Below are 10,769 nucleotides of genomic sequence, written 5' to 3'. Positions count from 1 at the left end.
TAGTAAATTACATTTCATTTTGGGGGGAAATTCCAAGTATGGTGTTTGTATTAAAATCAGACAGTCATACTTGTGCTTTTACATGAAGTTAAAATGATATACATTGTAAATATTTGAATAACTACAGTGTTTAAAAAGCATGCTTCAACATAGAAGTAGCAGCAATGTAATTATTTGAAGTAACACTTCACACTCTCCACTGCATTGAATGCAATGGATTGATAAGAATGTTTAAGACTGACACTTCCAAGGTTGGCTACTATGTAAAATTAAAATTATACAAATTACTATACAGAAAAGGCCTTAATTTTAATTTCATACAAATCTTTGATCTTTGATGCATTAGTACATTTTAAAATGTCATTGGAAATTAGATTTCTTTTTTTTTCTTTTTCTTTACATCACTTGGTATGTAAATACCTTGATTAAAACCTTGTAAACCTATTTCAAGGTTCCTATAAGTTGTATAGTACAAGTGTTTTTAAAAAATCTTGGGGTGTTTTTTAAAACTAGATATATTTTGCCCAAGAATTTTTTTAACAAGATTGCTAAAACATCTTATTTAGACAGTTTGATGTACCAATTTATAATTGGATATTCAGCTTAAGTAGTACACAGAGTTGTGACTTTTATTTTTATTTAACTTGTTTTCCTTGTGGGTTGTGTGCATGGGATGACAAGCCTGAGCAGAGGCTGAGTTGTATGTGTGCAGAGCTTGTAAATGAACCAGTTAGGTAGATATGGAAGACTGAAGTTTGCTTCTGGGGTGTTTTTCAGACTATGTGGATAAAATCAGCCTCAAAGTTCTATCCCAAGGTAAAATCGTATGTATTTGACTTCTGACAGCTAGAGGGTGCAAATGTTTAGGCAGTGTGTTTGAAATGCTGCTTTGAGGCCTGGGCACCAAGATGAGAAAACCCTTACCAGTTACGTGGTAAGATGCAATTAATACCCACAAACGACTATTTTTTAAACTTTTGAAGTCTTACAATTAGCTTTAAAATAACAATGGTTTTATAAATTGGTGACCAGAATACTTTTGGTATTATTTTTCTTCTTCCCCCATTTAGGAGAACAGTCAAATGTATTGAACGTGAATATTTGCAGGGTCTGAAGCTCATCGTTGGGCCAGATTTGTTATGGCACTTTAGTGTTAACCACAGGAGTCCTGTGACACTCTTCTGTATAAAATCTACCCTTATTATTTGTTTATGGCTAGTGTCCTTGGGGGATGTTATGGAAAAGTTACTTTATATTTTATAAGGAGAACACTCACATTATATCAATTATGCTTCCTAGTTTAAAGTTTCTTGAATATATGTGAAACTTGAACAACTAAAGACTTTTTTTTATATACCAATATTCTCAGTTCGCCTTTTTTGGTCTGCCAGTAAATTAAATACCTTTTTGCAATAGCAGCTTCATGTAGCTGCAGTGTTTCCTGGTTGTATATTCTGATTTAATAAAATTACCCAGACTAGTTACATCGCCATAGTAAACATATTACTGAAGTGTCCTTCGTCTCAGTCCAAAAGAGAGAAAGATTTCATGATCAGTTCACTTAATGGAAGTTATTTCATATTAAATGGTTTTTAAAATACAAAGCTACTTATCCAAATGAAACGCACCATTTTAAAACACAACTGTCAAGCTAACACAGACTCAAGTCTATTTTATAACAAAGTGAAGTCAGTGCTATCTTGATCAGTTTAAGCCTAAGAATCGTTGCCTTTTCCATGTTCATTAAAATGCAGAGATTCTTTGGCGTGCAAGAAAATGTTTATTTCTTAATGATTCTGAGATTTATTTTGGTGATGTGTTTCTGACTGCCATCTTCTTTGCTCTAATAAGCTCTCTCCTAGCACTTCCCCCATGCCATTCCCACTTGATTTTTATGTTGCTGGCAGTGAGAGGCTAAAATGACTGGCCAACATAAGCCAAAGCTGTAAACCACAGTTGAAGTAAGTCTTTCAATAAAGACTAGACTCTATGATAAGTGGCTTTTCTTATTGTCGTTTATTACTTAATTATTCCTTCCAGGCTGCCATGAAATAAGAAATCTTGTTTTAAGTTACTAGTAAGGTGTATGGAATACACATATATTCAGGATCTATGTCTGTGTTCCGTGTAAGTGTCAAAAGTCCTATTAGCTTTGTTGAATTAAAATTTAATTTCTGGATATGGAGTAATAGAAATTTGCATTTTTCTAAAAATGTGTGCTCTACTGAATATTAATAAAGTTCCATTAATTTAGAATCCCCAGACAATGGAAACCATTGTTTTACCACGAGTAAAGGTTGCACTCAACAAACAGAAAAAAATGGGGAAAAAAAATGTCTATAGACACTTTTCCAGCAAGTATGCTCAAATTAAATCTTACCTCTTAGTTAAAAATCAGCATTTGGGCTTCCACTGAATACATTTTACATCTTTTTAGTATGCATTGGAAAGATGCAAAAATGATCTAGACTTTAGCTTATGTAAGCCTTCTCTTAAGTGGCCCAAACGAGCAGGTTTTGTTAAATAACGAATTCTATGTGTAGTAATGAAGCGTCCTACTTACCGTGTCCAAATAGGTTACTATGAATTAGATTGCCATCTATTCTATTTTGAAACAAGAAAATTATGTGAATAATTACGACTTCAAAGAAATGTGTTATTCCAGATTGTGGTTAATTAGTACAGGTTAGTATGAAACCCGGGCTCTAGTCTACTTAAATCGGGTCTATTTTGACAATTAATGCAGATAGGCTAGAAAATAATTCACAAGGTACTTTGTGTAAACATCTCATTTGGGGCAAGAATGACTGGTTTTAGAATTGCCTAAATGCGAAGGAAGTTCAATTTATATCTCGGAAATGAAGGGGGCAGTATGTGTAGTTGGGTTTTTTTGGTAATCTTGGGCAAAAGAGTGGAGGCACTAATGGGAATTGGCTTTTTGATCTGGTAAGGATTTTATTCGAGGGAAGAGAGCTTAATCCACATGGCATTCACAGTTTGGTTTTTAAACAATGTCAATGAGGGTAATGGCTGACAAAAGGTATGTATGAAATGATTTCCTCAGTGTTCCCAGCTCTACTGCAGATGCTGAATTTTAACTTTTCCAAATTGTATTCTTGTAATTCACTAACCATTGTTTTCTCTGAGTTGTTCCTCTGGGAAAGTGATATCCATCTAATATTTTGCAGTCAGCTGGAAAGTCTGCCAGACAAATGTGACTGGGGTGCTCTGGGCTGGCTGTTTGAGGAAGGCAGGGTAGCTGCTTGTCGGAAAGTAATGGCATGTGGTACAGCCGTCCACTTGATCCTGCACCTGGGCTCCGCTCACCTGCACATCTCCTGTTGGGACTTTGCTTTGTGCTGGTGAACTGGCCAGTATTTGCAGAGAACCTAGTTATCAGGTGATAGTGGGAAATTGCTTTTATTGTTTCTTAAACGTTTGTTTATTTTTGAGAGACAGAGAGAGAGTGAACGGGGGAGGGACAGAGAGGGAGACAGAATCTGAAGCAGGTTCCAGGTTCTAAGCTGTCGACACAGAGCCTGACATGGGGCTTGAACTCACGAACCTCAGGATCATGACCTGAGCCAGACGCTTAACTGACTGAGCCACCCAAGCGCCCCAGGAAATTGCATTTTGAGGTAACTCAGGTTTTGATATAAACAGCCAGCTGGTATCATGACTTCCCCAGCTGTGAGTTTTTTGTTTGGTTTTGGTTTTCCCTCCTCTATGTGTTTCTCCAATCTTTCTTCCTTGGGTTTTGGTATACCAGTGAAGAAAAGTCCAAAACCATCTGGACACAATGCATGAAATAATGTAGCCATATGCAGCTGACCTTGTTCTGAAAGTTGATACTAACAGTGTGTACATTTTAGATTTTCACAGTTCATTTTACTGGTTAAAGGGTTGTGAGTTGAATTGTTTCATATGTGGCTTTATATGATTACTTTTGCTCATAGAAATAAAGCTAATTCATAAATCTTCACATAGCTAAACAAAATTGAGAATGCCCGTCTAAGTTTGCTTCTTTTTGAAACAGACTAAACTTGTAAAAACAATTAGTTTCCTTTGGCTAGGTTATATTTTTAGCATATGGTCACACATATTTTTAGCATATGGCATGGCTCATACTTGGTTATCTGTTTACTGAGGATTTGGACTGGGACAGGAGTGGTGACTAGGATAATAAAGGGGGCAGAGGTCCTTGATTGGGAAGAGTATTGACGTGGGAACGGACAGCCCTGGGCAGGAGCAAACCATTGTGATCAGGGCTTCAGTGTTGATACTTAAATTGTTTAAGACCATATGCACATTTTACCAGGAAGACTTAAGAGACTTACCAGGTTTTCAAAAATAAAATATTACCAACACCTTTGTCTTATTTTATGGGTCCTGACCATTTTTCAGGTCCCTAAATACATGTGTATTTATTGATGTATCTACATGTCTATTAGAATGTTGGGCACACGCTGTGGTGTTGAAATACTGCCTTTGAGCATTTTTAGTAAAATGGGACTAAGATACCATTAAAAACCCACACTTAGTAGATTCCCACACAACTGGGAATCTTTTATTTTTAAAAATGGGTAACTTCCATTTCCAGATTGCCATTTTTGTATCTTTGGTTCTGTCTGTTGTCCTCCATTAGAATGTAAGCCTCACGGGGGCAGGGATTTTCTGTTGATAACTACCCGAGCCCTGGGGCTTACGAAACAGTGCTTGGCACGTGGTAGATGTTAAGTCAGTGTGGAATGCCGTGAGTGCGATTGAGGAAGTGGAGGTAAACGTGTTCTAGTCTCCCTCTTAAAACCAGACGCCAGCTGGTGTTCCACTGGAGTAGAACTTGATCGGAATCAACTGGGAGCTTGTCAAAATGCAGATTCTGCGGCTCCACGGTGGTGGGTGAATGTAATCTGAAAGTTAATTGGCATGGGTTCCTTCTTTCCCCTTGTAACTCTTGTCTAGGAAAGAAAACCCTAATGGCCATGGTCACGTATTTTCCTGAAAAACTAGTTTTTTGGGAGTCCGTGATCTCTGTAATCACTACCCAGTATAGCTTGCCAAGCATCTTTCCAGGTGATTAGGATGTATTCCCGATGGTAATGTACTTGGGTGCACCAGGCAGGAACCATAGCTGCCCCAGCGTAGCACTCTTCCAAGAATGGTAACTGGGCCGTGGTGCCAGATAATTTAGGGAGGATTACTTTTAGGAAGAGAGGCAACCAGCAGGGCAGAATTGGGTTCCTGGACAGGCAGCATCTGGGTAGAACAGACAACCTGGAAATAACCATAGGAAGTGACACAGTTGAGATTCTGAAAGTGGCAAGTATATATATATAGCACATAGACTTCGAAAGTCCGGTGTGCTGCCGCGGACCGACTGATCAAACTGGTTAGAGCACGAGGCAATTTCTTAGTCGTTTAAAAACAGGATGAGAAAACAAGTTCCGAAAGACACGTGCAGGAACACAAGCCATCTGAATAGCGTTGGCCCTTGATGGCATGGTGTCCACCGAGTGAGTGCACGATTAAACTAGCGTTTTATTTAAAATTTGGTTTGCCCTTCTATCCTGAAGAGTAAATGTTTATCGAAGACCTTATATTCTATGTTCTTGGTTTTTGGCTGGGTCTTAAATGTGCCCTGAATGTAGCTGTGCTGTCAAAGGTTTTAAGTCCTCATACCTGGAAATTGCTTGCGTTTACCCACAGGTATTTATAACCTTACTCCAATTTATTGCCTCTTTCAAGCAAATGCTTTGTGTTGACATTGAATTTGCCGATGATTTTGTTAGACTTAACTAGATGGGCGACAAAATGCAAAAGCGGAAACAACAAAAGCCTGTCATTTATAGGTCTTCTCTTCACCCACTCCCTGTTCTTCCCCCAGCCCAGCTGCCGTCTTCCCTCTGCTCGTCTGCAGGAGCTTTCTACCTCCTAGACATACGTATGTATCAGAACATTCCACCGGAGAGCTCCGAACTCTCACCAAGCAAACAGTCGAGCGTCACCGGAATTGGGCAACGACGTTGCCAGAGCCAAGAAGCCTGCTTGCCCTTCTGGCTAGCTCCACTCTCCCCCGCACATAACTGGTAGCCTGGTCTGTGTGACCATAGATGACTTTGCTTATTGTCAAACTATATAAGCACGGAATTAAGCAGTATGTATCCTTTTGTATCGGATTTCGATCTTAATGCTGTGAGCTGCTGCATGCAGCCGCGTTTTTCAGTGCTGTAGTGTTTGTGCCACAATTTATCCCTTCTACTCTTCATTAAAACACTTGGCTTTCCATTTGGGATTAATGTTTAGTGCTGTAATGAATTTTTATACCTGTCTTGGGGAGACACATACTTGTTTCTGTTGAGTAGATTCCTGGGGATGGAATTCGGCGTTCTGCCATATGTGTCTGGCGAGTTTCAGGAGGTGCTGCCCCACAGTTTCCCGAAATGGTTGCATCAGTTGCAGCATGTGAAAATTGCACTTACTCCTCACGTTGCCAACGGTAGATAGCATCAGTCTTTTTCCTTTTAACTGTTCTGGTATCTTTCCTAAGTTTTAACCCTTGTGGTCTTTTCGGCCCAATAGCCAGAGTGACTTTTTAAATTTTTAATTTAATTTACTGTAGGTAAATTACCGTAGGTAATTTTTAGGTGTGATAAGTAATTCAAAGATGCAAAGAGATACACAGTAAAAACCGTGCCTCCCACTCTCTCCTAGCCATCTAGTTCCCATCTCAAGAGGCGCCTGTAGTGTTACTGGTGCCCTGTATTTTTCCAGAGATACGCACTTACATATCGTTTATTCTTCCTTTTCCCTAGAAACGATAGCATGTTGCGTACCCTGTACCGCGCCTTTCTTTATTCACTGCAAAAAAATCTTAGAGATTATTCTGTAACCATTGCATTATTTTTTAAAAACACCTACTAACATGTAGCCTGAAAATGCCTCAATAACTTCCCATTGCACTTAGCATAAAATCCCAAGAGCTTTGCAGTCTCTTTACAGCTCTGCACAACCAGGTGCCTACCTGCCCGTCCAGCCTCTCTCCACCCCCCTCTCTCTGTTAGCAAGCTCTAGTCACCCCTGCTACCTTTCATTTCCTTTATTCACTGAGCCCTCCCACCTCAGGGCCCTTGCATATGCCTTCTTGACCTAGAAGGCTCTTCTGCCACTACCTACCTGGCTGTTTCCATTGGCCAGTCATTGTTCTCAGAAGTCTCTGACGGCGCCTCAGCCCTGCGCACCTACGTGTAATTTAACTGTCCCTCAGTTGTGCTTTCATTATCCCTGTATTTTTCTTTATGATCCTTGAGACGCTAGGCACGTATTTATGTGATTATTTGCTTATGATATTCTAGATTATAAATTCCACAGGGGTAGGGATTTTGTCTCTTGTTTAGCACTCGTGGCCTGGTGTCAGGTGCTTAATTAACAGTTGTTGGGTGAATAAATGGGTTTATGTGAGGCAAATTTGCAAACTGTTATTTAAAGGACTTAATGGCAAGTAATAAAGCAAGACCTGGGACAGAAGGGAAGTAGATTCCTGTGTACAAATTTGGAGCAGTGGTCTAACTGTATCTGTTAGAATCAGGCAAATGTATTGATAAAGGGAGCAGTACTGGCCATTCTGTTTTCCAAGACCTAGTTCCTGCACCTCCCACCATGTCTCTTGGATATGTCCCGACGTCTAGTGTAGGCCCCTGAGAGCTTCCTCCGGCAGCCTGGGTGGTGACCACCGGGGACAGGAGCCGCAGTTCTTAGCGATCCTGGGGAACAGGAAGTCCGCTGCTTCCTAAGAGCTCCTACTGGTGTCCCTGAAGGTGCTGTGGCAGTGGTTGGAAAGGAAATCTCCAGGAGAGGCCAGGCTGGGTACAGATTCATCCATCCCCTCCACCTCTGTCACACCGGTGCCCTCTCCTCCCCTTCTCTGTCACTGTCAGCCGTTACTGAGTTGACTATTGAATGGTCCTTCTTCATCTTCCCGATGGACTAGAATGAGGCAGGGTGTTCTAAGGAAAGAATAAGTAGAAATCTAAAATTAAGAAAAAAGACCTTGAAGTTAAAATGTTTAAAAGATGTGGGAGCAATGAGTTAGTCAACTACATACATTTTGAAATACTTGAAAAGTTTTGGACAGTTATTTCCAGTTTTTTTCAACATTCAGTAACTTAAATCGAAAACTTTAACATGGATGTAAAAACTGTCTATATATATTTAAAGGGGGAAAAAACCTAACAGGTGTTCGTGCGGCTGTAGAGAAATTAGAACCCTCGTGCACCGTTGGTGGGGATGTAAAATGGTACAGCCGCGGTGAAAAATAGCATGGAACTTCATCAAAAAATTAAAAATAGAATTCCCATAAGATCCAGCAATTCCACTTCTGGGTATATATCCAAAAGAATTGGAAGCAGATTTTCAAAGAGATATTTGTACACCTATGTTCACAGCAGGACTGTTCACAACAGCCAAGAGGTAAAAGCCACTTAAATGCCCATCAGTGGATGAATGGAGAGACAAAATGGATATACAGACAGTGGAATATTATTCAGGCTTAAGTGCAAGGAAATGCTGGCACCTGCTACAACCTGGGTGAACCTTGAAGACATTAGCTAAATGAAATAAGCCAATCACCAAAAAAACAAAAAAAAACCCTGAATGATTCCACTTATATGAAGTTCCTCAGATAGTCAAATTCATAGAAACAAAATTGAATGGTGGTTACCAGGGGCTGAAGCAAAGGGGGAAAGGAGATTGTTTCACAGGCATAGTTAACGATTTGCGGGATGAAAATGTTCTGGAGATCTGTTTCACGACAATGTGAATGTAAATAATAACTATATTGAACTGTACATTTAAAAATGGCCACGATGGTGAATTTTGTGTTGTGTATTTACACCAGAGTAAAGTATACGATTTTTAGATTTTATAGGTCACATTTAAAAGTAGTTAATAAAGTAGAAGAGCCATTGCTGCTTCTGTCTAGATACTGTTTACTTTTCAGGTTCGTCCACTGCTCTCCAAATCTGGATCCCCATGCAAACTTACTCAGCTTTCCTTTTGTTAGGTGAGTGTTCTTAGATCCCTTTCCTCTTGAAAAACGCTACTCTTCCATATCTTTGCTTGTGAAGTGTCCATTTTAGATGACAGAACTTAGGTATTTGACATTAGGAGAGTTAAGACCTCAGCTAGTCTCCCAACTTATGAGTGGATATCCTCTTGACTTTTAATCTACTGGTATTTTTAATCTAAATGCATAAAAACATTAGACATGAAGAAATAAGGTGGATCCAATACTACAAAGTTCTAAATGCCTGCAAAAATGTAGCAGATAACGGCCTTTATTCCTCAACTGCTCAGTCTCCATTTAGCCTATAAAGTCAAGAGTGGTATGTTTGCACTTGGAGGATTTACCGCTGTTTATGTTAAGGGTGAAAAAACTTTCTGGTGACCATGACTAAAAAAGGTTGAGGATAGTGGTGGCTGAGAACAGACTTGGCCTCAGCTGGAAAAGATTGTTGAAGGTTGTAAGTGGTGCCTGGCAACAAATTGTACCTGTATCTATAAATCTCTTCAAAATATGGACTGGATCCAAAATGGCACTTTATAGCCTGTTTTGTAAAAATGTGTGGGATTTAGTTATTAAAGAAAGTGTTTTGGTATTTGTGACTGGAAGCATATAAAATTAAGTACCATTAATGGAATCTTCTGTCTTTATCAATAGAGATCATCTAATGATAGTGATAACCAGAAATTTGTGGTATTGCCTCCCTATACAGGTAACTCCTCTTTATGGAAAGATCTTTGGGCTTAAACTTTGGATCTGACGATTGCCAGATCTCTGTGTGGAATTGATGCCTACTCTTGAAAGATGTAAGCTGTATAGGTTGTCTCTAAAATGCATTTAGCTGTGGGGCGCCTGGCTGGCCCAGTCAGAAGAGCATGCAACTCTTGATCTCAGGGTTGTGAGTTTGATTCCCACTTTGGGTGGGAAAATTACTAAAAAAAAAAAAAATTACTAAAAAAATAAATAAACTTTAAAAAATGGATTTTGCTGCTGTGCCAACTTGTTTTTCAGCTTGTTTACAACCTCATTTAAGTATGTATACATATATATGCATATACATACACATATATATACACGTATCTATATGTGTTCATTTGTGTATACACACCTATACACATATAGACACATGTATTTTTCCACCCTAAGTATATTCCCAAAATCTGAGTTATAGGGGCGCCTGGGTGGCTCAGTTGGTTGAGCGTCCGACTCTTGGTTTCAAATCAGGTCATGATCTAATGGTTCTTGAGACTGAGCCCTGCATTGAGTTCTGTGCTATTAGCACAGAGCCTGCTTGGGAATCTCTCTCTCCCTCTCACTGCCCCTCCCCCACTCACACAAACTCTCTCTCAAAATAAATAAACTTAAAAAAATTTTTTTTTAAATCTGAATTATGGCTTTGTATATTATTTCAGCTTTTTTTTTTTTCTCTAGGGTACAAAAATTCACATGTAATGTGCTTTAACACTGATAAAAATACCAAACTTGTGCACCTAAGAACATGGTCAACATTTCCAGAGAACTTGGCCACTGTATATCTAGGAAGAGGTGATTCAGGGAAGTTTCCATGTGGCTAAAATTTATGAAACAACGACATAGATCTGCAGTCCCTGCGTTTTTGGCAGATGGTTTTCTTATGTGTTTACTACCTTTTCTGACATATTTTCTACAATCACATGTAAAGCAGGCATAAAATAGCTTTTAGGTGAAATTC

This window comes from Prionailurus bengalensis, chromosome D2 (genome assembly GCF_016509475.1).
Source record: "Prionailurus bengalensis isolate Pbe53 chromosome D2, Fcat_Pben_1.1_paternal_pri, whole genome shotgun sequence".
NCBI classification, from domain to species: domain Eukaryota; kingdom Metazoa; phylum Chordata; class Mammalia; order Carnivora; family Felidae; genus Prionailurus; species Prionailurus bengalensis.
Note: the sequence above shows the minus strand (reverse complement) of the source record.